Genomic DNA, 27,002 nt, shown 5'->3' with positions numbered 1-27,002 from the left:
ATACTACTCCAGACTTACCTGCTATTTCAGTACTACCAGTCAAAGGCGAATTATGTGTCAGAAAGAATGGTTCCGCACATGTAGGACATAGTGATTGTACCACTACTGTCAAGTATAGTGATAGTGGGAAATCTATTTTCAAAGCATCACGTCATTCTTATTATCATAGAAACACACATCTAGTACAGGTCAGACATAGAAGGGAGATTGAGTCCCCGATTGTCGATCAAACTGAAACTACTCTAGAACAATATCAAGATTTCAATAAAGGTTTCTTCTTCTTTATAGGCCCTGTCCAGAATAGTAAGTTAATCCGTAGGTTAACCAGAACCCTTGAAGCAGTAGTGAATGAGACTACTTCTGCTCTAGGTAACTTAACCGAAGAGCAATCTGCTATGAGATTTGTCGTGCTCCAAAATCGTCTCGTTCTTGACGTCATACTGGCCGATAGAGGAGGAGCATGTAGAGTCATCGGATCTAGTTGCTGCATTTTCATGCCTAATAACGCGCCGTCTGTTTATTCAGCTATAACCAGACTTCATAAAATTGCCCATCAGTTACACCAGAATCCAGGCACCTGGACATGGTCCGGTTGGCTCTGGAGTATCATATCTGCCTGGGGATGGAAAGTATTGTCATTCCTAGGTATTGCAGTAATGATCATATTCAGTTGCTGCCTCTGTATACAATGTGGCCCTGCGATTTGCGGCATTTGTGCTACCTCTTGTATTCCTAGTCCTAAATCCCGTTCCAAGACAATTCGAGACGAGCAAATGGTGCTATATGAACTGATAGATGGTATCATGAATATAGATGTTTCCTGATGGAAACGTAGGGCACAAGGAGGGAATGTGGAAAAGTAAATTTTGCCATGTTGTATGTGCCTACGTGTTCCCCATGTTATATTATATGTGCATGATCGATATGCATGTATCCCCTTCTGATCGATTAAAGACGCAATTACAGTTGTGTCCATCTCTAGTATGTCAGTTTCCAGTCCTCGTGAAAGCTACGAATATTAGGCCTATGTAAAGCTACGTTGCCACGTTTCACAGTGTGCACGTTAATTCATTGAATTATCCCCGTTTCTAGGCCTCAAAAGGGCCCGGACTCAGATTCAGCTCCTGTCTCCTGAACCCTCTCCGAGGAGCGATACAGCCCCCACCTGTATCCCTGACCCTTAGCTTACTTTCATGCCTCGCAGTGCCCGGCTCGGCCTGGCTCTGCCTCCCAGTCTGCCAAGAATATGTTATGTTTCCAGTTATCAGTCCAGCCCTCCTTCTCTGCATTCCTAAGCTACTGAATCGCATCAATAGTTTCCGTCATGGTCTAGCCTTTATGTCTCCATGAAAGAGAAATACTGTATTAATGTTCATAGAATATTCCTCACACACGCAATACATGTAGAATAATGCATGCACCAGTCTTAAAGGCTGTTAGCCTTTGCCCTGATAACTTTTGGATTCTATCAACATGTACTATAAACACCAGATACCAGATATGCCTGAGTACATGTCACTCTGACACTCCAGACTTTAGTCTCCTCTTCTGGCACAGAAGTCACAGCCCCCAGTTCTCCCTGGTAACACGTCATTGTCAGTTTGCGCGCACCACTAGGTTAGAGGTCCCAGCTGCTCAGGTAGCCCCCTCCATGTTTCCGCCCCGTTTATGACATATTCTGTTACGTTTGCATCACATGTCTATGTATACGCCCTGTACACACCTCTTGTTACACCCACTTTATGCCTTATCTTTCGCGACTGCTACAAACTCCGCCTACTGCTACGCCTACTGTATTGAATGCAATGTAATTGTTTTTAGTATAAATATTGTGCACTGTTATTAAAAGTTAGCCAATGCCTATTCCTGCCCCCGGCAGCTGCCATCCTATTCCCGTACAGGCTGTCCTGTTCCTGTCCTTTATGCTTGATTAAAGCCTGTCAACTCCAGCTACCTCGAATCTTGACTCTTATTTATTGAGCTACCTGTTTATTGATTATAGTCAAAAATAGATCCGGTAATTAATTATTTATTTACCACTGTGTAATGCTCTATGCATGCAAGAATAATTGTCTTTAGAATTTCACCTGTTGGGATATTGTATTTTCTTTATGACTTGCAAAGTTAGCACGACACCTGTGACACCTCTTTGTCAAGTGGCACATGTGCAAAATGAGGGTTGTATCCACTGTTGTCAGTGACAGGCAAGTGATCTGTGCCAGGGTGTGTCTGTCTGGTCTGCTGAGGGTTGTTAAGTGGAGTAAGATATGTGAGTGCTTGCCACGTGCTGTCCCACACCCTGCAGTTGCATGTGTTCTCCAGTGTGCGCCATGATCATTGTGTGTGTTGCATCGGTTACGCCATCTGTTGCCTTTCAATGCCATGTAGTGCATTGGGGTTTGCCCAGAGGCCTAATTCACATGGACAATGATGCAAGTCCTGTCAGCATCCTATGCCCTGTTCACATTATCAATGGTGTGCAAGTGTGTGTGTCTGGGACATGGAGCAGGTGTAGTGATGTTGTTTCACTTTGTCTTCCTGACAGGTATCTGCCTACGAGAAGGGGGAGATATGGCTGGAGATCGACAGGGCTGTCAGGACTGCTGGGGGCCATCACCGGCGGCTGCGTAACATACAGAAAAGGTGGCAAGACATCAGGTGCTGGACCCGGCGTATCGCCCGGGTCCAGCTGAAGATGGAGGCCCCACGCCGGCATGGCGGAAGCCGTCACCTCACCTTGGCAGTGGTCTTCCCAGACCTCGATAGGCAGTTGCAGGAGAGACAGCAGCAAGGAGGGGGTAGGTACATGGCTGTTTGTTGTGTTGTGTGTCACCTGCTTCTTGTGGTGCTCAGAAGCCTGGAAACACTCCCACAGTTGGGGTGTTTGGTCAGACAGGTTATATGTGCAGTGTATTTTAAATTCCCCATATTCAGCTGGTGCTCTTTTTCATCCCTTCCCTTCCTTCACATGTGTCCCCTGGTCTGTATGTATTCAAATATGCACATGCTCATCTAGTGTGCAAGTAATTTAGACTGCACATTGATTAGCGCATCAAGTGGGAGGGTGGTCTGTGACATGTTTTGGGACCTTGCCTGTGCCATGACCTGTGCACTGTGTTAGGGCTTCAAATTTGTTTGCACTGATGATGAGTCTCAACATAGGAGTGTGAGGTTTTAACCGCACACCCTTGCAGCATGCATGACCCATGTTGTGTAGTCAGACATGATGTACATTATTTGGGAGATATGCATTGTGCCATGATGGTTCTAACAGTCAGCTCATTCCAGAACCACGGATCAGTATGCCCACAGCAGTCCCCTGAGACACCCTGGCCTCCTAATCATGTGTGTCATCCAACACTGTTCCCATTCTATGTGGGTTCAGCATGGGTTTGCCTCAGTGGCATTGGTCCCTGGCATAGTTTGTATTTATCCTGTGTCTGCTACATGTTCCCACTGGACATGGATCAGAAATTTGGCTTGTGCATACTCACACTGGGCAGTGCCTGTGTGCCTATTCACAACAATCTGTTGTTTGTTGTTTGTAACTAAAATGTATTGGCAGCCCCGCAAGGTGAGCTTGGGTTACCTTTTTAAATGTTGCTGCACAGTTTTTGTTACCCCGATTCTGAGTGCTCACTTCTTGAGCTGTCTCTATCACATTGACTGAGGGATGGGGGTGTTGTGCAGGAGAGGACTAATGGGCCTGCCTGATTTGGCCTTGGCAGTTGTGACCTGTGTGTGAGAATTGGCTGGTCGATGTTTCACCATGCCCTTCCCCTGCGATGGTGGACAGTGCTTTCATTTGGGGCTTGACAGCCTATGTCATTTGTTTCCAGACATCATTGTGCCTAATTCATTTTTGCCACATGTATGTAGTTCTGGTGCAACGCTGTTTTGTCTTATTGTGCACACTACTGTGTTGACATTTTGCCTGGGGATAAGGGTGTGTCCATGATGCAGCAATGATTGTGTTCTTCACAATTGCAGGCCCATTAGCTTGAGCATTGTCCTGATTTGGGACATGTGGTCCACTTCACATGACAGCCAATGGGTCTTATATGCTAGCAACTGTATGATCGGGTAAAAGATGCCTCTGTGAGGACGGACACATTTTAAAGTTGTCTCACATTGATGAATGTACCTTGGCACTCCCAACACTTGTTAAGAGTTGTCCATGTTTTGAATGTGTTCATATGACAAATTGTGTAGGTTACACTTATGTGCCTGCATTATAGTTGTCTCACAAGGTAGTGCACACAAAACAACATTTGCAATGTTTTGGAATAAGCAGACAGCTTCTGAAGGAGGCCAGTGTTAGTGATTAATGTTGTGCCTTGATCTCCATAGACATGTCCCCACAGTGGTCTTGAGTGCTTGAGACTCCTTTGTTGTCAATTGTACAGACTAATGTGTGTCAAGCCATCAAGACCTCCGTTGGACCATGTATTGTTTCAATGAATGTGTCTATGTTTTTTGTGTGCATTTCCTTGTGAGAGATCTTTCATGCATGTACTTACGTGTTCTCTTCACAAGATGGCGAATTAACACATTCAATACATGTTGAATGTGTGAAGTATGGTGAGTCCCAAGATGCCAACAATCTGTGACATTAGTTTTCACCCAAATGTACTTACAGGGCTCTGAGTGTGGTGTCACCTTGGGGAGTGAGGTGTGTTAGTTTCCCTGAGGGGCACCACAACTGTGTATTTCTTTGTGAACTTGAGGTGGCATCACTTCATTGTATTGATCTGCTCTATTGTAAACAAACAGAAGCTTCTCAGTGTACCTCTCATTCAAGTTGTGGCCTGGTGTGTTCTTTGTATCCTTGTGTCCAAGTAGCATTGTGTCTATACCAACTGGGAAGTACTAGTCTGAAAAATGTGCTGAGCTATCTGGCTGTTACTCATGATGCATGCCATGACTTGCAGTGTGACCAACTGATTTTGTGCTCATGTGTCAGATGCGTACAGGAGACTGATGCATTTTTGTTTCTTCTCCTTGCCCACAGCATCATCAAACGACAGAGGAGGAGACATGAGCACGGACCAAGAGGAGGGACCCAGCCACAGTGCCACCACAGCTGAGGAGTCGGAGGGAGCCAGTGGCACGGAGGGTGAGGGGAGTCAGGTGGCCGGACCTTTGGAAGGCGACACTTCTTACCATGCGGACGGCTCGGCTTCTGACTCCCAGGAGGAGGGGGAATACGTGGCAACACCATCTACCATCACTGTGTCTGTCCCCGCCTCCTCCAGACCCATCTCCACCCTCCCAGTTGGTAGGGTCCCTTCTGTCCGTGCTGCACCCCATGTCTCCTTCGTCCCCGGCACCTCAGCCCCTGCCCCTGTCTTCCCTGCTGCCCTCAGTGCCGAGTCTGTGGACCTACTCCGGCAGATTCAGGTTGGTCAGACATCAATGCTGACTGTCCTCCATGGCCACACTACAATACTGACACAGTAGTTGTCATTCATGGAGGGCATGATAGCTACGATGTCTGACCAATGTCGGATTCTATCGTCCATGGACTCCTCACTGGCAGCAGCATTTTCCCTCCTGCAGCGGTCCGTCCCCCCCCTCCTTCGGACCCATCCACACCCCCTTTCCCATACCTGTCCAGAGCACACGCAAACGAACAAGATCACGCACACCAACGGACACAACCAGCACACCACCACCAAAGTGTAAGCGCAGATCTCCTGGCACACAATCTCAGAGGGATGCAGGGACACCCACAGGGACTGGGGTCAGACGGCAGGCACGCAGCCACAGACAAAGTCCGCAAGACTCACAGCCCTCTACCTCCACTCAAATTGTGTCCCTGGGTGCAGGTGGTGGTCTTGCTGAACTGGCAGCAGTGTGCAGCGCTGAGTTTATTTCCACCTTTGGCGCTGCACAAGCCACTGAGGAGGATTCCTCCCCCCTGCACCCACAACACCTACCCTTCCCTCACCTGTCCATGCCGTGCCTGGCCCATACCCAGATGATGCCCCCCACGGGTCAACAACCCTTTAGCTCCATCATGTGCAGGCAAGTTTGGGGTCGACGACCTCCCCAACATCCCCCAACCAGACTTTAATGTGGATTGGCCATTGGCCTTGTTTGAGCAGGACCTTATTTTAAAAATCATTTTCCTTTGGAGCTGAATAAAGCATTTTATTTTTCATTCTAAACTATTGCATTTCAGGTACTTGCTTTAGGTGCTGTGTGCCTAGGAGTTGGTGTTATGGTAATGTTTTGGGGTTGTGAAAGATGTATATTTTATGATGGTAATGAGGTGGACCATGGTATCTATGTGCCGTCACAATGTCTCTGCAATTAATCTTTGGTTGTGTGTGTTCAGTTTGCCTACAGACATTGTCCCAAGGAGTGTTCCTTCCTCAGTTACACATGAGATCTTCACTACAGACAGTTGCACAATTGTTGTGCTGACATGTGTGCAGATTTCCTATTTTGTTGAACGTTCCCTTCAGCAATGGCCATGCCTGCTCACAGATGACTACTGCTCATTAGTCTGTGCCACCCATGCTACTGACTCTACTTTTGTTTTGAGTATGTTCAAATTCCTTCATGGACACATTCATCCTTTTTCCCACTATGCAGATGTGTAATCACAGCCTACCACTATGTTGGGATTTGTAATGCAGGGTATTTGTGCACATGACTCACAATTTTGTGCATTGTATCTGAGGGGTTTCAACCCTATTCCTTCCATGAGAGAGTACATGTTGGTGGTCTGACCACCACCTGGCCATTCATATCAGCCCAGGGATGTAGATGACAGGGTGTGTTCCCCTTCGCTCTCTTTGTTTGGTGGACTGTTACATGACTCAACACTATTGTGTCATGATGGTAGGGTGTGTAGGTTGCCTGCAACCTCCATGAGTGGGTATGCATGTGGGATCTGACATCACACCCACATGTGGTGTGTCACGCAGTGTGTGACATAAATCAATCCTCCTTGTGTTGGGACACTGCTGTAAGTGATGTGTTGCTATGGCACTATCAGAACACTCACAGGTTAGGGATGTAAACATACACCCATGTAGTTGTGGTATGATGATGATAAAGCCCCCCCATATCTGAGCACTGCTGGGAGTCATATCCACCCACCCCTCATATATCTGGACACTGCTGGGAGTCATATCCATCCACCCCTCATATGTCTGGATACTGCTGGGAGTCATATCCACCCACCCCTCATATGTTTGGACACTGATGGGAGTCCTCTGCACCCACCCCTCATATGTATGGACACTGCTGGGAGTCCTCTGCACCCACCCCTCATATGTCTGGACACTGCTGGGAGTCATATCCACCCACCCCTCATATGTCTGGACACTGCTGGGAGTCCTCTGCACCCCCCCATATGTATAGACACTGCTGGGAATCCGCTGCACCCACCCCTCATATGTCTGGACACTGCTGGGAGTCATATCCACCCACCCCTCATATGTCTGGATACGGCTGGGAGTCATATCCACCCACCCCTCATATGTCTGGACACTGCTGGGAGTCCTCTGCACCCACCCCTCATATGTCTGGTCACTGCTGAGAGTCATATCCACCCACCCCTCATATGTCTGGACACTGCAGGGAGTCATATCCACCCACCCCCATACTGTAGACCTATGCTGGGAGTCGTCTGCACCCACCTCTCTTATGTGTGGACACTGCTGGGAGTCCTCTGCACCCACCCCCATATGTCTGGTCACTGCTGGGAGTCATATCCACCCACCCCTCAAATGTCTGGATACTGCTGGGAGTCATATCCACCCACCCCTCATATGTCTGGACACTGCTGGGAGTCCTCTGCACCCACCCCTCATATGTCTGGACACTACTGGGAGTCATATCCACCCACCCCTCATATGTCTGGGCACTGCTGGGAGTCATATCCACCCACCCCTCATATGTCTGGACACTGCTGGGAGTCCTCTGCACCCACCCCCATATGTCTGATCACTGCTGGGAGTCATATCCACCCACCCCTTATATGTGATGCACCGAACCCCTACATTCATGGCGTGTGCGGCTCGTATCACTAGTGCAATGGTGCCAAACGCAAACGCGTGTGACACACCGTACCCCCACATTCACGGCGTGTGTGCGGCTCGTATCACTATTGCAATGGTGGTATACGCAAGCGTGTATGACGCACCGTACAGGTACACTTGCGTTGTTGAGGTATGTTGTACTCACCGTCGTCGGTTTCTATGCACCAGGTCGTAGGCCTACAGGACTGGCATGACTCGAACGATGGGGTTCATGGCGTGTATGTCGCGTCCCGGGGTGCGGTTCGATCCGGACTCTCCTGTTACGGCAGTTTTCGGGTCCAGTAGAAAAAGGGTTGTATTGAGTGTTGCAGAGACGAATCGTACTTGCTGGGCTGGAAACTGCTGCTTGTTTACATACGGACGTGGCGTACTGCGTGACCCGGATACAAATTGTATGTATTGTTGTGTCGTACGGTGTTTGTTAAGATTCGTACAGGGATCTGCTTTGGGTCTGGATCGTACTTGCTCGTACATACGGGGAACGTGAAGGTGTACGATTGGTACGGGAAATACGCTCCGTACAGCTATTCGGAACGCATTTTCCCGAATCAGAATCGGACCCTAAATGTATGTATTTTTTTTTATAGTTTAATGTGTTAATTAAATATAGAATATATTAAATATTTTTATTAATTTTTAATTGTTTATATATGTTTTTATTTTGTTTTTATATAATTAATAATGTTTATATATTAAATAAAGATTATTGTTAATAAAATGTATTTCAGTAAATATATGTATGTGTACACTTTTTTGTGTTTATATTAATTAAATTTAGTTTATTTGTTATAATTAGTTAAAATATATATTAAAATTAATTTAATTTGTTAATAATAATATTTAATTATTTTAATTTAAGTTATGTTATCTTTTAAAGTCGATATTTTTTACATCGATATTTTTGAGTCAATAATATTGTACATGCCTTTTTAAGTATAGGGAGGCAATATTTTTGTTATCGATATTTTTACATCAATATTTTTTTCAACAATATTTTTTATATCTATATTTTAACATGGATCCGCTGCTTGTTGTTGACCTTTATTTTGCCTCTTTCAGCTCATTTCGCACCTTTATTTTGCCTCTTTATGCTAGTTTTTTCACCTCTATTTTGACTTTTGCTGCTCGTTTCTCATCTTTGTTCTATCTCTTTCTGCTCATTTCTCACCTTTATATTTTCTCTCTTTGCTCGTTTATGACCTATAATCTGGATATTTCTGCTCCTTTTGACCTTTTTTTCTGCCTCTTTCTTCTCCCTTCTGACATTTATTCAGCCTCCCTCTGCTCATTTCTTACCTTTATTTTGCTTCTTTCTGCTTGTTGCTGACCTTTATTCGGCCATTCTGCTCTTTTCAGTCAATTATTCTGCTTCTTTCTGCTCGTTTCTTACCTATATCTTGCCTCTTTCTGCACGTTCTTGGCTTTTGCCTCTTACTACTCGCTTCTGTCATTTATTTGTCACTTCTGCTTGTTCTTTACCTTTATGTTGACTCTTTCTGCTTGCTGCTAACCTTTATTTGATTCTTTCTGCTAATTTCGCACCTTCATTTTGTCTCTTTATGCTTGTTTCTCACCTTTGTTTTGCCTCTTTCTTCTAATTTCTGACCTTTATGCTGCCTCTTTCTGCACGATTCAGAACTTTATTCTGCCTCTTTCTATTTGTTGCGGAACCTCATCCTGCCTCTTTTTGCTCATTTGTCACCTTTATTTAGCCCCTTTCTGCTCATTTCTCAACATTATCTTGACTCTTGCTGCTCATTGTTAAACTTTATTCTGCCTCTTTCTGCTCATTTCTCACCTTTATTTTACCTCTTTTTGCTCATTGCAGAACATCACCCTGACTCTTTTTGTCCATTTCTCACCTTTATTTTGCCTCATTCTGCTCATTGCTTACCTTTATTTTGCCTCTTTCAGCTCATTTCTAACCTTTATTTAGCCCTTTTCTGCTCGTTTGTCACCTTTTTTTTGACTCTCTCTGCTCGTTGCTGGTCTTATTTTTTCTCCCTCTTTGTACTCCCTTCTGTCCTTAAGTCAGCTCTTTCTGCTCGTTCCTATCCTTTATTGTGCCTCTTTCTGCTTGTTGCTGACCTTTTTTGATTCTTTCTGCTAATTTCTCACCTTTATTGTGCCTTTTTTCTGCTTGTTTCTCACCTTTATTTTGCCTCTTTCTGCTTGATGCTGACCATTATATTATATTGCCTCTTTCTGCTTCTTTCTGACCTCTATTCTGCATATTTCTGCTCATTTCTGAACTTCATTCTGCCTCTTCCTGCTAATTTCTCCCTTTATATTCTCACTTTGTGCTCGTTTCTCACATTTATTTAACCTCTTTCTGTTCATTTCTGACCTTTATTCTGCCTCTTTCTGCTCGTTTTAGATCTTTATTCCGCCTCTCTGTGCCCATTTATCACCTTTATTTTCCCTTTTGCTTCTCATTTGTGACCTTTGTTCTGGCTATTTCTGCTAGTTTCTCACCTTTATTTTGCCTCTTCTGCTTGTTTCTGACCATTATATTGCCTCTTTCTGCTTGTTTCTGACCTCTATTCTCCCTCTTTCTGCTAGTTTCTGACCCTTATGTTTCCTCTTTCAGCTCCCTTCTCACCTTTATTCTGGCTCTTGCTGCTCGTTTCTCGCCTTTATTTTGACTCTTTCTGCTCATGTCTCCCCTTTATTTTGTCTCTTTCTGCGAATTTCTCAACTTTATTCTACCTCTTGCAGCTCGATTCTGACCTTTAATCTGCCCCTTTCTGCTAATTTCTCACCTTTATGTTGCATCTTTCTGCTTGTTGCAGAAAATAATCTTGCCCCTTTTTTCTAATTTCTCACCTTTAATATGCCTCTTTCTGTTCATTTCTTTCCTTTCGTTTGACTTGACGCTCGTTTCTCACCTTCATTTTGTCTCTTTCTGCTAGCTTCTCACCTTTATTTTGCCTCTGTCTGCTCATTTATGACCTATATTCTGGGTATTTCTGCTCCCTTCTGACCTTTCTTCTGCCTCCTTTTGCTTGTTTCTCACTTTTATTTTGCTACGTATCTTTCTGCTTGTTGCTGACCTTATTTGGCCTATTTCTGCTCTCTCAAGACCTTTACTCTGCCTCTTTTCACTTGTTTCTCACCTTCATCTTGCCGTTTTCTTCTCGTTGCTGCCCTTTATTCCGCCTCTTTCTGCTTACTTCTATCCTTCAGTCGCCTCTTTCTGCTTGTTGCTCATCTTTATTTTGCATCTTTGTTCTGATTGCCAACATTTATTTGATTATTTCTGCTACTTTTTCACCTTCATTTTGCCTCTCCCTTCTCATTTCTGCACTTTATTCTGCCTCTTTCTGATCGTTTCAGAACTTAATTCTGCCTCTTTCTGCTCACTTCTCACTTTTATTTTGCGTCTTTCTGCTCGCTGTAGAACATCATCCTGCCTCTTGCTGCTCATTTCTCACCTTTATTTTGCCTCTTTCCTTAAGATGCTGACAGTTATTTTTCTTCTTTCTGCTAATTTAACAGCTTTCTTTTGCCTCTTTCTGCTAATTTTTCACCTTTATTCTGCCTCTTTCTACATATTTCTCACCTTTATTTAGCGTCTTTCTGCTATTTGCAGAACATCATCCTGCCTCTTTTTGCTAATTTCTCACCTCAATTTTCCCTATTTCTTTACGATGCTGATCTTTATTTTGCCTCTTTCTCCTAACTTCACACCTTTCTTTTGTCTCTTTCTGTTAAATGCTTAACTTTATTTAACCTCCTTCTGCTCCTTTCTTACCTTTATTTTGCCTCTTGTTACTAGTTTCTGACTTATATTTTACCTTTTTTAGGGCTCGCCTGCTGATGCACATGCGCATAGCTGGCGAAGCTCTATAGTGGCTTATCCAGAGTTTAACCACTGGCGATTCCACTGGCGATTCCATGCAGTGCATGTGCTTTTTAGGTCATTGCGCAAGCGCAAGCCCTAAAAAGCGCGTGCACAATGCCACCAGCCGCCTGCCTGCCTCGCATTACCACATCAAAGGCAGCCCAGCCTCCCTCCCACAAGCTTCTCAGCGTGCGCTCTGGCTCAGGCCGGCATTTCTCCTCCCCTAATTATTCACTGCACGGCCTGCTGCTCCCCGTGCGTCTCCTCACCCTTCCTCCCTTGTAATTATTTACTTCACAAAGCAAGCCCACGTTTACTCACTTCTTGTTTTAATTCTAAATGGCAACGCTTTGACTTTTAGAGTGCCTTTAATTGTTTAAGATCGGAGTCGCTTTCACTACATATTTGCATTTCTTTATTTCACACGGGGTAAACCAATTGATTTGCTTTTCCAAAGGTGTTGAACCAACAGACAGTTCTCCAGGACCCAAATGACCCCCCTACCGCTGTTCCCTGTTAATCCAACTTGTCTCTCCTGTCCCAGCCTCTCATCTCCCCACCCCAAACGACTTCCCTTGCCGCAGTCTCCTGAGCGCTGATCGCTTGATTTACAACCACAATAAGTATAACTCTAATTTCCTTGGAAAAATAAATAAATATCCAAACTGCAAACAAAATATCATATGTACAAACATTACCATTTAAAACACGAGTACCTCTAACTTTCATAAATACAAAACTGATTGCATTGCAAATTCTTGTATCTCAAGCATTCAGTCTCTCCTGACACACCCCACCAGTACTTAAAGCCTGTCTCCCCCCTCTCCTTGACACCCTGTCCCATCTTTAACCAGAGGCTCTCTGTTTCTCACCCCCTCACTCATATCATCTCAGTCTTACAGTCTCTCCTTGTGGCACACCCCACCGGTATTTCACAGCTATCTCTCTTGTCTTGAGGTACTGGGTTTTTCAGAACCGGTGCTTAACCGGTAACCCAGCGGTGTCAGGGAATACACACCCAAAGACCTCGAGTCCTTTTCCTGATTCAGACCACAGAAACTCAGAGTCTTCTAGGTGAAGTCAAAGATCGGTTTATTGACTGCAACCAAGGTAACAAGTGTCCTAGAAGTACAACACATGGAAGTATGTTCTCAGGAGACTGCTTCAAAATCACGAAGTCAGGCTTCTCTTTTTATACAAAATAATAAGCTTCAGGCAAACATTCCTAGATTTTCAGGATACTATTCACATATTTCGACCACAAATAAGTAACAGAGTTATGATGACAAGCTCACATTTCGTTTGTCTGGTACATAATAAATTACTCGGCAAGGTCTGGTATTTCAATCAGATATCGGTGTTTCCCCAATAAAATGAGCAAGTTCTCATCATAAAACAAGTAGGAAAAGAGAAGGAGCGGGGCCAGGTGTGGGCAAGATTCGGCAGGGTGAATGCGTGATGAAAGGGTTTTATGGCCGGGTGCGCCTAGATGCTATCTTGACCGGCCACTGGGAGAGGAGCTGACCAAACGTGTTGGCCTGGGGCGATGGTTTAAACCTGCCCAGGTCACGAAAAAGTCAATCAAGGAGTGCTTGTCCTTATGATATTGGATTAGGCCTATGTGAGGGGTAACATACAAAATGGCTGCCGTATATAAAATGGAAGCCAAGGGTTCAGGGTATAAGTGACGATTTCGAGGTGAAAGCAACCTTCGAATGCGATGAAAATGTTTGTGCATAATGTACTCGCCATTCTCGGTCTTTTGATACTAAATTTGTCGTGGTACGATGAAGTTTTATTCTTGCGTCTGAATGGTTATACGAGTTTGGATTTTCAGTACTACAAACCCTCCTTTTGCCCTTACATAGGCAACTTAACCTACTCTCATGCTAATCTGAGTTTAGGTCGATATTCCTAAAGTCATTGAGGTGTTGCTGTAACATCATTCTAGTACTCAGCTCGTCTCCTGATACAGGTTTCCTTATACATGATGTGACACAAAGGCCACATATTGCAGGAGCACACTGTACACACAGACAGAACAGGAAAAGGATGGCTAAGACCATCCCAATGACCATCAGGATTTTCCATCCCCAGCTGGATATCAGTTCCCAGAACCACCCCATTAATGACCAATCTCCTTTATCCACATGAATAGATTCGGAAATCTTATGCAGTTTGGAGATGGCTTGGTACACCGTCGGAGCGTTATCTGGGATAAAAATGCAGCAACTAGATTGGATCAATCTGCATACCCCACCTCGGTCTGCAAGTATGACGTCTAAAGCAACCCTGTTCTGAAGGGTCATAAGACGATCCGACTGGAGCTCAGCAGTCAGGTTACTAAGGGCACCAGTAGTTTCAATCACGGTAGCCTCAACTACCCTTGTCAATTGCCTTATGTCCCTGCTGTTTACCATGGGTCCCCAGAACGGCAGAAAACCTCTTGCAAAGTCCCCAAATTCTTGACCTGCAGTGTCTTCTTTACTCAAGACACCTCTAACTACCCTTGTCCTGTGGTAATCCGCCGCTGCTGTGTAGGTGGGAGGTAACAGGAATGAAACGAAACATGAGCCCGAGAAGTCAGGGGGCAACCATGTATAGGCTCTATCATGACAGATGAAATAAGTACCCTTAGCTGCTAAAAACGCTGGGGAAGTCTGAGACCCAAAAATATATGTTTCTGTACAGATACTTCTCCCTAACTGAGCTCTGGGATTCCTGCCAATGCCTTGCAGACACAAGTTACCTTGATGGGGTACAATCCAGATCGGGGAAGATTTCTTCGCTTGCTGTTTCTCACTTAAAGTAGCTCCATATCCGGTCACGTTCCAACCTACATATGCAAGTATCTCGTCATTAGGGGTATTTTCATAAGAAGTTACTTCCTTAATCATGTCAACTATGCCTTTTACTAGGGCGCTAGTCTTGAGGTTGTCTTTTACAGACGTAGGGGTTGGATTTCTCGTGCATATATGAACATCGTTCGGTATGCCCACACGGAACCATTATGACTGAAAGGTAGAACTAGATAAGGGATACCTTTATCCGTCGTGTGAGGCATAAGTCCACATAACCAACAGTTAGTTGTGTTCATTACTAACTGGTGCTGGTGCAGGAGCTGAATGAAGGAATTATTAATGAATTCTAATCTCCTATGGGATTCATGGCCAGGAAGGGAGTGGAAAGAATGAGGGGAAACAGTAGTAGGAGGAGGTGTAGGGGATGCAGGTGGTGCGAGTGTCACATGAAGAGAGAATCCTATCAGAAATATCATCATACTGGATATCATACAAATGCACATTATTAGAAAACTTTTTCTTGTCGTCACTGTACACAACTGGCGTCTAGAGTTCGTTTGTTTGGCAGGCCTCTCCATTTCAGAAAACTCCATCCTCTCTAGAGTGCTGCCCGCGGTGGTAGGTTGATTCTGCTAAAAGATGCTTCTGTCAGTCCAGGGTAACTCCCTTAGACCAACCAGAACTCCCAACCTAACGTCGTTAGCTGCACCCAAAAGACTTTTTAGGCAACCGCGGCCCTAGCAGCGGAACCCGGATGGCGGTTCGAAAAACAAAAATGAGCAAGTTTTCTTCTGATGGAGGAGCTGCCTTTTTTTTTTAAAATAGTACTTGGAGGGAAAAAATAATCTTTTATTAGTCCATAGGGTTTTTTCTTAAAGTGGAGAAAGAAGTTTAATTTATTAGTTCGTATTTCTTGGTCTCAAATCGTATCTTTGTCTCCCCGGTACTGTGTTGTCCTGGAACAACAGTTCAGGCTCTGAAGTGTTCAATCGTTTTGACGGTGGCACACCTTCTTGAAGAATGTTCTCGTTTTCGCGCTCAGAGTTAGTTCCTTTTACTTGTGCATCACTGAAAGGTATGAACCGAGGTACTGTGTCTGTTTCTGAGTCGCCGACACCTTCCTGGACCCACTGGTCATATGGCAGAGGAAGAGGTACCTTCTTGCAGTGGACCCCGTGGATCCAGGCCTTTTTCCCTTCCACTCGCACTGCCGATCTTGTAGAGAGAAGAACAAGGTGTGGCCCTGTCCACCTGGGCTGGTCGTTTCTGGTCCTCTGGAAGTTTCGTACCAGTACCCAGGATCCAGGGTCAATGCTGTGTCCCGGAGTCTCAGAGACCGGAGGCAGGGTGTCGTTGACCTGTTGATGTAAAACACGCAATTTAGCCGTCAATTCATACAGATAGTTAAGTAGAACCGGGTGCTCGAGCTCGCTAAACTTTTTGGGCCTAGGCACTCCCCATATGTTGGCCGGGCGGCCGAAAATAATTTCGTAGGGGCTGAGTTTCACTCGCGAATGCACAGTCATTCTGGTGGATAGGAGTGCTAAGGGTAGAGCGTCAGGCCATTTAAGACCTGTGCTCGCTTGAATTTTGGCCAATTTTAACTTAAGAGTGCCGTTGTAGCATTCTACTAATCCAGCTGATTGGGGGTGATTTGCAGCGTGGAACTTCTGCCGGATACCTAATCCATCACACACTCTCTTCATCACACGACCCACAAATTCACTCCCATTATCAGACCAGACCATTCTAGGCATTCCGAATCTAGGGAAGTACTCTTTCACAAGAGCTTTCGCTGTGGACAGGGCAGTATTGTCTTTCAGGAGGTATGCTTCTATCCATCTCGAGAAGGCACAAACAACAACGAGCACATATTTTAAACTGTTGCACCTTTCCATATGGATGAAATCTAGCTGCAAAACCTCGAACGGATACGTAGGAGGTGCAAAATGACCAGCTGGAGTTGGGGTTCCCCTACCAGGATTGTGTTGCAGACACACCATGCAATTCTTGACCACGTTTTCTGCACACTTGGGAATCCCTGAATTCTCCCATACTGGAGCCAGCAACTTGCAAATCCCTTTCACGCTGATATGAGCCATACCATGAGCCATTGTGACTACTGCAAGCACATATGCATCGGGTAACAACCATCTCTGATGCTCTGATAATTCAATCCAGCAACCACTCGCATCCATTCTACCCGAACTTTCTCTCCACGTACTCAACTCTTTCTCTGTAGCTTCAGCTTGAATAGACTTCACACTATCTATCGTGTCTTCACACATTCCTATGTCGCCAACCCATCTTGCAGGTCCTGCAACATGCATTCGGCTCATCGCATTCTTCGCAGTTTCTTTAGCCGTTTCATCAGCGAACGCATTTCCACGACCAAAATCATCAGTCACTTTCTTGTGAGCGCTACATTTCACAATCGCTACTTGTAAGGGCAAAGTCAGTGATTCTAGAAGCTCATTTATCAACTGACCATGCTTAATTTTAGTTCCATGCGAAGTCAGAAATCCACGTTCTTTCCACAATCGTCCAAAACTATGGGCCACGCCGAACGCGTACTGGCTGTCGGTGTAGACAGTTACTTTCATTCCTTTCGACAACACACATGCTCTTGTGAGTGCAATTAGCTCCGCTGCCTGAGCTGAATTGTGTGGGATGCGTATAGCTTCAACAATCGTGTGCAAAGTCGTGACAGCATATGCTGCAGTCGTATCGCCATTCGGAAGCTTGAAACATGAACCATCCACCCACAATGTAGCATCACATTCAGCAAGAGGAGTGTCGAAGAGGTCTACTCTTCCTTTCGTCTCTTCCTCTGTTCTATAAAGACAATCATGCTGTTCTGAAACATCTGGTTCTTCTATGAATGGTAATAACGTGGCTGGGTTAAGGGTGTTGCACTTTTGAATGTGCACATGACTTGCTAGCAAAGTCAGTTCGTACCCTGACAATCGAGCACTGGTTAAATGCTGTGTCACGGTTCTATTTAACAATGTGTCTACTGCATGTGGGACCATCACGATTAGTGTATTATTCATGACCAGGCAAGCAGACTGTCGAATAGAAACAGCTGCTGCTGCTGTGGCTCTTAAACAACTAGGCAATGCTCTAGCCACTGGATCCAATGTCGAGGAAAAGTAAGCACATGGACGCTGTTTGCTCCCAAATAACTGAGTCAGGACTGACAATGCACAACCATCCTTCTCATGGACATACAGTGTAAAAGGCTTATTGTAGTTGGGGTTACCCAACACAGGAGCCGAACATAAGGCTGTGCGTAATTCAGAAAAACTCGTTTGACACTCTTCAGACCAAGGGACGGGATTGGGTGTATCTTTACACGTTAACGCCACCAAAGGTTTGGCTAATAACGAAAAATTAGGGATCCATTGTCTGCAATATGATGTAATGCCCAAGAAAGCACGCACTTCTTTCTGTGTTCTTGGCACACTCAATTTCGCTATTGCCTGAATTCTTTCTGGGGTCAGTTTCCTTCCCTCCTTCGATAAGAGATGACCTAAGTAGGTCACTTCTTGTCGGCAGTATTGAAGCTTGGAAAGTGACACCTTATGATGCAAATCGCACAGATGGTGTAACAGCGATATGGTTGCTTTCTTGCAAATTCCCTCAGTATCCGCAGCTATCAGCAAATCGTCGACGTACTGTACAAGAGTAGTACCTTTTGGCAAAACAATGGTATCAAGCTGCGTTTTTAGAGCTTGACTGTATATTGATGGACTTTCACAGTAGCCCTGAGGAGCGCGTTTAAAGCGGAAGCTTCGTCCTCCTAAACTGAAGGAAAAAATATCCCTGCTCTCCTCGGCGATCGGGATACTGAAGAAAGCATTCTTCAGGTCAATCACCGAAAACCAGGTGGCAGAAACTGGAATCATAGTCAATAATGTAGTGATGTCGGGGACAACTGGAAATTGTGGCACAACTATTTTATTCACCTCTCTGAGATCGATCACGAATCTGTACACCGGTGGCTGAGATGGGTCAGTTCGTTTTAAAACAGGTAGAACGGGACTATTGCAAACGTTACCTCTTGTTTCTTCAATCACATCTTTTTCAATTAACTCGTGAACGATCGCTAGCAAAGCTTTTTCACCCTCACTAGATATTCGGTATTGCGGAATTCGTGGCATTTTAACATTGGCTTTCAATGTTACAACATATGGTGGTATTTCTAAGAGTCCCACATCATTGGGACCAACTGCCCAAAGTATGTCTGGAAGAAGCGACAATTCTGTTGGAAGTTTATCTCTCGCTAAGTACATTGGAGAAACCGCTTTCTCACCCAGGGTAAGTTGTACTCCTGATGGAGAACAGTACAAAGTTGCATACAATCTTTTTAGCAAATCTAATCCTAGCAAATTTTCGCCACAACCTGTTGTCAGAATAAGGGGTGCTTCGAATTTGCAAGGGCCAACAGAAAGAGACAACGGGTCAGAAATCGGGTTCCTAACTGGGGCGCCAGAAAAACCTACAGAAACGTTCGTTTCGCCAGACAAAGGTGAGCCAGGGAGTTTGGAGTGCATAATAGAACTCTTTGTAGCACCAGTATCCAAGAGAAAAGGTTCTGACACACCTGATGTGATCACCTCAACATATGGTCCACTCTGATCTACTGGAACTGAAACAACTCCCTCTCTTTGTCTATGGCTGTCCTAGCAATCATTACTGCTCCATTGCTCGCCTTCTGTATAGTAATCATCTGTATAGTACTGAGCTGTCCTACCAGATGCATTGTTCTGCTGATCGAATTTATTCATAGAATTCTGTGGTGGAAGAGACTGCGCATACTGGGGGACGTTTCCACGTCCTCTACCTCTAGGTGCTTGCTGAACGCCTCTACCTCTTGCGTTCGAAACACCGTTCGCACGTTGTAACAAGATAGGGCAACTATACTTGAAATGACCTTCCTCCTTGCAATATGAACACTGGTTGGGACCTATATTGACACGTGGCTGATTATACTCGACTCTTTGTGAGTTCCCTTGATACTGTTGTGGCTGCTGATAGTTATTCTGATAGGTGTTCTGACCACCGCTGTTCTGGCCATTACCACCACCACGTGGCGGATAGGCTTGCTGCAATAAAACCTTAGTTTTTAATTCTTTCGTTTCTTTTCTACTCTATCTTTCTCGTCTTTGTCTCTATTCTCGTAATATTGCGCAGTGGCTAATATCTGTGCTGAAGAGGAAACAGCCCAAGAACTCTCCGAATCTTTTAACTTTTTACACAATTCTGGAAGCAGATTGTGCACGAACTTATCGACAAATAATCGCTGACCACCTTCTGTGGTCATGTCTTGGCCACTGTGATCGACAAACGTTTCTTCGAACCTGGTGAAGAAATCTGAGACCGTCTCGTCTTTCTTCTGTTTACATGCAGATAACTTATCCCAATTCACACGTATTGCAGGCATTATCGTTTTCATGTAATCAACTATTTTACCAGGAAGTTCTGCTATTAAAGGCTCAGGTTTAGCACCACCAACTTGTCGTGCATTTACAGCAGCAATGTTAGCCCATGAGTCACCTAATTCCTGATCGTGATCTGTATGGCGAATTTTACTCCATAAAGGCTGTGGAACAACGTTCCCAAATAGCATATCGATATCCGCTAAATTCATTATACATGACCCAGCAGTCTGTGACAACTCTTTGTAATACCCCGCAGGATTCTTACGCGGGTCTGGTAATGTCTGTTTAAGTGCTAAAACTTCAGCTCTCTTCCATGGGACATGTACCCATACACGCTGAAAGTGTGGCGGAATAGGGGGTTCAACAGATGTGTCACCTTCCCTCCATTGCGGGGGAACTTTTCTCATGGGGTATTGTCGCGCCTTTTTCCTACTAGATGCACCAGGCTCAGACGATGACCCAGAACTATTCCCTTTATTCCGATATGATAACACTGTCTCAACTGCTTTTTCGACATCGGGACCTACAATCATACCCTCTCCAAACTTAAACCGTACACGACACAATTCCTGTGGGATGCGTTCTAAATCATTGTCCTCCAAATCCTCGCAAAGGAAAACACACATTTGTTCAAAAACATATCTTTGCGTCGGTGCTTCCCATTGACGGAAGACTTCCATAACGCATTCTACATCATACTTTGCTGTATCCATAGCCCATTTACGCGCTAAACGATTCAATGAATCTCTCTCCTGATAGTCAGGCAGTTGACTTCGCAACTGTCTTCGTCCCATATTCGGGGTCGTTTTAGGCGACCGAAAAAGGGGTGAAGGAATGTTAGTGACAATGCTGGCCATTTTATGCCAAACGGAAGGTGAAAGTGAGGGAGGAACGGGTGGATAAACAGTGTGGGATAAGGCTGAAGTAGAGGCAATAGCAGAGGGGGCATTATGAGAGATCGAAGATGCATTAGGCAAAGTCATAGAAGGTGTAAGCGAAGTAGATGTAGCCGGTGTGCCTTGAGGAGGCTGCACCGGAGGAGCGGAAGCCAGCTGAAGAACAGCTGGTGGGTGCTGAAGAAGGGCAGGCATAACGACCATGGGCGGCGCAACTAAGGGTTGCGGAGGCGCCGTGGCTGTTTGTGCATAGGGGGGTGGTGAACTTAATAAATGCGACATTAATGGGTCTTTTTCATGTTCTTTGGCTGTCTCTTGCTGAAGGGACGGCAAAACTGGATAGCATTTATCTGTTGCCATTTTACGTTGCCTGTGCAACTGCTCACTCATCTGTACCTCTTCTTTGTCTTTAAACCACATAGCAGCTTATATTACTGAGATATTCCCTTCTCTCTTATTTTTTTTTCTAATCTAATTTCCTTCTGTTTGGCCTCTTTACGCCATAGGCGGAGAGAGTCAAACATCGCCGGCCGGCCTTTCTTTTTGAAAAGTCTAACTTCAAGGTTGTCTAAGATTTCGGAATCAAAACTACCATATTGGGGCCATTTTAAAACACCATCTTTCCTGGTGTATTTAATCCATACTTCGTTATATGTGATGGGGCCTACCCCATGCTTCACATATAACTCGTAAGTTGGAGTTCCGACCGGAGGAACCGGACATGAGTCCTCCAATCGGGAGTCCCTATTATTACCACCGAGACAAAACAAATTTCCAAGTCTAAGACTAGGCATCTCTGCTCTCTAGTCCAGTTCCAAACGTCAAAGGAGTATCGATTACGATATTTTCTCGTGAAAACACGAGTCCTTCGGTTTTGGTGCTTGCAAGTACCAACACAAAACTTTCCCATAGGATACCCAAAACTAAGAACCAACTAAGGACTGGGAGACGCTCCACTTATACTTAACTGAAATGTCGATGACGTCACTAGAAGACTCGTCTTAGTGTTTTGCTCTACCAAACTTCAAGGGTCCAAATCAGGGCGATAGCCAGGGCAGCAGTCTTTTGTAGCTGTCGGGAAGCGGGGAACCTCGCAGCAAAGACCTTCGGACCACGTCGACATGCAGGGGTCGTTGAAGTGGTGGCCTTCCTCCGGAATTTTCACACGAAGCTCCTCACGAACCTCTGGCTGGACCGGTACCGCTGGAATCGCCCCACATTGGGCGCCAACTGAGGTACTGGGTTTTTCAGAACCGGAGCTTAACCGGTAACCCAGCGGTGTCAGGGAATACACACCCAAAGACCTCGAGTCCTTTTCCTGATTCAGACCACAGAAACTCAGAGTCTTCTAGGTGAAGTCAAAGATCGGTTTATTGGCTGCAACCAAGGTAACAAGTGTCCTAGAAGTACAACACATGGAAGTATGTTCTCAGGAGACTGCTTCAAAATCACGAAGTCAGGCTTCTCTTTTTATACAAAATAATAAGCTTCAGGCAAACATTCCTAGATTTTCAGGATACTATTCACATATTTCGACCACAAATAAGTAACAGAGTTATGATGACAAGCTCACATTTCGTTTGTCTGGTACATAATAAATTACTCGGCAAGGTCTGGTATTTCAATCAGATATCGGTGTTTCCCCAATAAAATGAGCACGTTCTCATCATAAAACAAGTAGGAAAAGAGAAGGAGCGGGGCCAGGTGTGGGCAAGATTCGGCAGGGTGAATGCGTGATGAAAGGGTTTTATGGCCGGGTGCGCCTAGATGCTATCTTGACCGGCCACTGGGAGAGGAGCTGACCAAACGTGTTGGCATGGGGCGATGGTTTAAACCTGCCCAGGTCACGAAAAAGGCAATCAAGGAGTGCTTGTCCTTATGATATTGGATTAAGCCTATGTGAGGGGCAACATACAAAATGGCTGCCGTATATAAAATGGAAGCCAAGGGTTCAGGGTATAAGTGACGATTTCGAGGTGAAAGCAACCTTCGAATGCGATGAAAATGTTTGTGCATAATGTACTCGCCATTCTCGGTCTTTTGATACTAAATTTGTCGTGGTACAATGAAGTTTTATTCTTGCGTCTGAATGGTTATACGAGTTTGGATTTTCAGTACTACAGTCTCCTTGTTACCCTGTCCCTCCAATCATCAGTCTTTTTCTTTCTTACTCGATTACTCATTTCATCTGTCATTCGCTCGGTCCTTGTGGTACCCCCCTCCCTCCCCCCCACCCCCCAACTGTACTTCACAGCTGTCTCCCCGCTCTCCTGGTCATCCTGCCCCTTTCTACACTAGAGTCTCTGCTTCTTGCCAGACTCTTCCTTTCATCTCAGTCTTTCAGTCTCTCCGCTCTCCTGGTCATCTTGCTCGTTCCTTCACTAGTCTCTGCTTCTCGCCGGACTCCTCCTTTCACCTCAGCCTTTCAGTCTCTCCTAATGTCATTCCCCACAGGCTGCCTCTCCGTGTCTACTGTCCCTCTTTTCCCCACATGGCCTTAGTTTTTTTCACCCGGCCCCTCTTTCATCCCAGCCTTTTCACTCTCCTCCATCTCATCCATTCCTTCTCATTACGGCTCTACCACCGGTACTTCACTGCTCTCTCTCAGCTCTCCGGGTCACACTGTCCCTCCTTTCACCAGAGGCTTGTGACTGCTTACTGGACTCCTCCTTTCACCAGAGTCTCTGCTTTCATGCTCTTCTAATAACCCCCCCACCCTCCCCTCCGGTACTTCACGTACTATCTCTCCTCTCGTCATTCTGTACCTCCTCTCACCAGAGGCTCTCCATTTCTCACCCAGTCCCCTATTTCATCACAATCTTTAGGTCTCTCATTGTGGCACTCTCCACCGGCATTTCACAGACTCTCCTTGTCATCCTGCCTTTTCCTTCACTAGAGTCTTTGCTTCATACCGGACTCTTCCTTTCACCTCAGCCTTTCAACTCTCCTATAACACTCCCCACCGGCCGTCTCTCCCCTCTATGTGTCATTCCACTGACACAGCTCCACCGATGCACACACCACACAGCTCCACTGATGCACCCACCACACAGCTCCACAGAGGCACCCACCATACAGCTCCACCGAGGTACCCACCATACAGCTCCACGAGGCACCCACCACACAGCTCCACCGATGCACCCACCACACAGCTCCACCGATGCACCCACCATACAGCTCCACCGATGCACCCACCACACAGCTCCACCGATGCAGCCACTACACAGCTCCACCGATGCAGCCACCACACAGCTCCACTGATGCAGCAACCACACAGCTCCACTGATGCAGCCACCACACAGCTCCACCGATGCACCCACCACACAGCTCCACCGATGCACCCACCATACAGCTCCACCAATGCACCCACCACACAGCTCCACCGATGCACCCACCACACAGCTCAACCGATGCAGCCACCACACAGCTCCACCGATGCAGCCACCCCACAGCTCCACCGACACAGCTCCACCGATGCACCCACCACACAGCTCCACCGATGCACCCAACACACAGCTCCACCGATGCAGCCACCACACAGCTCCACTGACACAGCTCCACCGATGCACCCACCACACAGCTCCACCGATGCACCCACCACACAGCTCCACCGAGGCACCCACCACACTGCTCCACCGAGGCACCCACCATACAGCTCCACCGAGGCACCCACCACACAGCTCCACTGAGGCCCCCCACCACACAGCTCCACCGAGGCACCCACCACACAGCTCCACCGAGGCACCCACCATACAGCTCCACCGATGCACCCACCACACAGCTTCACCGATGCACCCACCACACAGCTCCACCGATGCAGCCACCACACAGCTCCACCGACACAGCTCCACTGATGCACCCACCACACAGCTCCACCGATGCACCCACCACACAGCTCCACCGAGGCACCCACCATACAGCTCCATTGAGGCACCCATCATATAGCTCCACCGATGCACCCACCACACAGCTCCACCGATGCACCCACCACACAGCTCCACCGAGGCACCCACCATACAGCTCCACCGATACACCCACCACACAGCTCCACCGATGCACCCACCACACAGCTCCACCGATGCAGCCACCACACAGCTCCACCGAAACAGCTCCACCGAAACAGCTCCACCGATGCACCCACCACACAGCTCCACCGATGCACCCACCACACAGCTCCATTGATGCACTAACCACACAGCTCCACCGATGCACCCACCACACATCTCCACTGATGCACCCAACACACAGCTCCACCGATGCAGCCACCACACAGCTCCACCAACACAGCTCCACCGATGCACCCACCACACAGCTCCACTGATGCACCCACCACACAGCTCCACCGAGGCACCCACCATACAGCTCCACCGAGGTACCCACCACATAGCTTCACCGATGCACCCACCACACAGCTCCACCGAGGCACCCACCACACAGCTCTACAAATGCACCCACCACACAGCTCCACCGATGCACCCACCACACAGCTCCACCGATGCAGCCACCACACAGCTCCACCGACACAGCTCCACCGATGCACCCACCACACAGCTCCACCGATGCACCCACCACACAGCTCCACTGAGGAACCCACCATACAGCTCCACTGAGGTACCCACCATACAGCTCCACCGAGGCACCCACCATACAGCTCCACCGATGCACCCACCACACAGCTCCACCGATGCACCCACCACACAGCTCCACCGAGGCACCCACCATACAGCTCCACCGATGCACCCACCACACAGCTCCACTGATGCACCCACCACACAGCTCCACCAAGGCACCCACCACACAGCTCCACTGATGCACCCACCACACAGCTCCACCTACACAGCTCCACCGATGCACCCACCACACAGCTCCACCGATGCACCCACCACACAGCTCCACCGAGGCACCCAACACACAGCTCCACCGATGCACCCACCACACAGCTCCACCGATACAGCCACCACACAGCTCCACCGACACAGCTCCACCGATGCACCCACCACACAGCTCCACCGATGCACCCACAACACAGCTCCAATGAGGCACCCACCACACAGCTCCACAGAGGCACCCACCATACAGCTCCACCGAGGCACCCACCACACAGCTCCACCGAGGCACCCACCACACAGCTCCACCGATGCACCCACCACACAGCTCCACCGAGGCACCCACCATACAGCTCCACCGATGCACCCACCACACAGCTCCACCGATGCACCCACCACACAGCTCCACCGATGCACCCACCACACAGCTCCACCGATGCAGCCACCACACAGCTCCACCGACACAGCTCCACTGATGCACCTACCACACAGCTCCACTGATGCACCCACCACACAGCTCCAACGAGGCACCCACCATACAGCTCCATCGAGGCACCCACCATACAGCTTCACCGATTCACCCACCACACAGCTCCACCGATGCACCCACCACACAGCTCCACCGAGGCACCCACCATACAGCTCCACCGATGCACCCACCACACAGCTCCACCGATGCACCCACCACACAGCTCAACCGATGCAGCCACCACACAGCTCCACCGACACAGCTCCACCGATGCACCCACCACACAGCTCCACCGATGCACCCACCACACAGCTCCACTGATGCACTAACCACACAGCTCCACCGATGCACCCACCACACAGCTCCACCGATGCACCCAACACACAGCTCCACTGATGCAGCCATCACACAGCTCCACCGACACAGCTCCACCAATGCACCCACCACACAGCTCCACTGATGCACCCACCACACAGCTCCACCGAGGCACCCACCATACAGCTCCACCGAGGCACCCACCACACAGCTCCACCGATGCACCCACCACACAGCTCCACCGAGGCACCCACCACACAGCTCTACAGATACACCCACCACACAGCTCCACTGATGCACCCACCACACAGCTCCACCGATGCAGCCACCACACAGCTCCACCGACACAGCTC

The sequence above is a fragment of the Lissotriton helveticus genome, chromosome 9, assembly GCF_964261635.1.
Source record: "Lissotriton helveticus chromosome 9, aLisHel1.1, whole genome shotgun sequence".
Classification (NCBI taxonomy): Eukaryota; Metazoa; Chordata; class Amphibia; order Caudata; family Salamandridae; genus Lissotriton; species Lissotriton helveticus.
This window is presented reverse-complemented; position numbering follows the sequence as displayed.